The sequence below is a fragment of the Coenobita brevimanus genome, chromosome 117, assembly GCF_032717465.1.
Source record: "Coenobita brevimanus isolate Jiangsu-jjx chromosome 117, ASM3271746v2, whole genome shotgun sequence".
Classification (NCBI taxonomy): domain Eukaryota; kingdom Metazoa; phylum Arthropoda; class Malacostraca; order Decapoda; family Coenobitidae; genus Coenobita; species Coenobita brevimanus.
In genome coordinates, this window is record NC_137070.1 from 1,515,552 (window position 1) to 1,518,051 (window position 2,500).

A 2,500-nucleotide genomic window follows, 5' to 3' on the forward strand; every position below is an offset into this window, starting at 1 on the left:
GAGAGAGAGAGAGAGAGAGAGAGAGAGAGAGAGAGAGAGAAAGGGAGAGTGAGAGAGAGAGGGAGAGAGAGAGAGAGAGGGAGAGAGAGAGAGGAGAGAGAGAGAGAGAGGGGGGGAGAAAGAGAGAAAGAGAGGGAGAGAGAGAGGGAGAGAGAGAGAGAGAGAGAGAGAGAGAGAGAGAGAGAGCTTCGCGTCTCCGTTTCATAGCACTTCTTCATGACTAGCACCACATTTAAACGATATTCTAGAGTTACATGTCAACACTCAAGATGGAGAGATGGTAATTGTAGGCCAAGTTAGGGTGAAAAGGGTATAGGAGTCTTGCTACACTCTATGAATGGATGGCTCAAAGATGGAGTCGAGACAGGAGACAAATCGGACAGTACCACAACACTACACTCTACACCCACCATCCCCACCCATCCCACCCACCCCCGCCCATTTTTACACCCGCCCTAGCGAAGCGAAAGTGGGTGTTATATTCCAGGCGGCGCTATATCTAAAAATAATTCGCTAAGGAAGAGGTGTTAGGGAGCTTCCACAACCGACGAGAATAGAGGCCATTAGAAACTCATTTTGTGGCTCAGTCTGCGGGTGTGGGCGTAGGTGTGGCAGTGGGAGCATTACTATCGCACAAAAGGACATTACCCAGCCATACACAAAAATAAATCGCTAAGGAAGAGGTGTTAGGGAACTTCCTTACTGTCGAGCGTAAGAGGGTGTCAGTAGTAGTAGTGGTAGTAGTAGTAGCAGTAGTAGTAGTAGTAGTAGTAGTAGTAGTAGTAGTAGTGGTAGTAGTAGTAGTAGTAGTCGGAAAGCAAGACGTGTGGAGAGGTGTGGAGGGTGAGGTGTGGAGGGTGAGGGGTGTGGAGGGTGAGGGGTGTGGAGGGTGAGAGGTGTGGAGGGTGAGGGGTGTGGAGGGTGAGGGGTGTGGAGGGTGAGGGGTGTGGAGGGTGAGAGGTGTGGAGGGTGAGGGGTGTGGAGGGTGAGGGGTGTGGAGGGTGAGGGGTGTGGAGGGTGAGGGGTGTGGAGGGTGAGGGTTGTGGAGGGTGTGGGGTGTGGAGGGTGAGGGGTGTGGAGGGTGAGGGGTGTGGAGGGTGAGGGGTGTGGAGGGTGAGGGGTGTAGAGGGTGAAGGGTGTGGAGGGTGAGAGGTGTGGAGGGTGAGGGGTGTGGAGGGTGAGGGGTGTGGAGGGTGAGGGGTGTGGAGGGTGAGGGGTGTGGAGGATGAGGGGTGTGGAGGGTGAGGGGTGTGGAGGGTGAGAGGTGTAGAGGGTGAAGGGTGTGGAGGGTGAGAGGTGTGGAGGGTGAGGGGTGTGGAGGGTGAGGGGTGTGGAGGGATAAGATCATGGAGTGTGACCTAGGGGATAAGGCACTGAACAATGAGGCTGCCAGAGATCGAGCAGCGTGGAGGGCCGGAATTAGGTGACCAAAGGCAGGTTAATTAGCTGGAGAAATTCTGGGGGCAGGCCCTGGGTTCTTTCTTTTCTTTTAATGGGAAAAAAGGGGAGGCGTGTGACTGCATGGGTAACGAGGGGGGGAGGAGGAGGAGGAGGAGGAGGAGGAGGAGGAGGAGGAGGGAAGAAGGCCTACTCCTCCCCTCTTCCTCCTCCTTCCCGTTCTGAAAGCCTCCCTGCCAGAATTCAACCGGCAATTTGTGTGGTACGAGATCGAGCCCGGCTGACTTATAGACCAGATGGAAAGATCGAATTACTTTGTTTAAATCTTGCTATTCGGACGATTCTGTTCAGTTTAGGCTCGATCTCTAGCAGCAGGAGAGAGAGAGAGAGAGAGAGAGAGAGAGAGAGAGAGAGAGAGAGAGAGAGAGAGAGAGAGAGAGAGAGGTAATTAAATAAAGCAAGCAATGACAACAGAGGGACGCATCTTGGAGTGGTTTGTGAGGCAGTGTAGGTTAGAGGCAGAGTTTAAGTCCATTTCTCTCTCTCTCTCTCCCTCTCTCTCTTTATCTATCTATTTGTCTGTCTGTCTGTCTGTCTGTCTCGCTCTCTGTCTCTCTCTCTCTCTCTCTTTTAGTCTATGTACCTATCTATCTATATATCTATTTCTGTCTGTCTGTCTGTCTGTCTGTCTGTCTCTCTCTCTCTCTATCTCTTTATCTATTTCTGTCTATCTGTCTGTCTGTTTGTCTCTCTCTTTCTCTCTCTCTATCTATCTATCTCTATCTCTTTATCTATCTATTTCTGTCTGTCTGTCTCTCTCTCTCTCTCTCAAGAAAAGTTGGAGGAGGAGGAGGAGGAGAAGGAGGAGAGAGGGAGAGAAGAGATATGAAAGTAAGGGAGAGAGAGAGAGAGAGAGAGAGAGAGAGAAGGGAGAGAGAAAGAGGGTGCGAATAGGATGATAAAGGGTGTGAATAGACAGCAGTGTGTGAGAAAGAGAGGCATTGAGAAGGGCCAAGGAAGTGATAGAATAAGTTACCTGAAAGATTGTGTTAAGTGATGAATATTTATGCACCCCTCTTCCTTCCTTCCCTCTGGGCGTAGG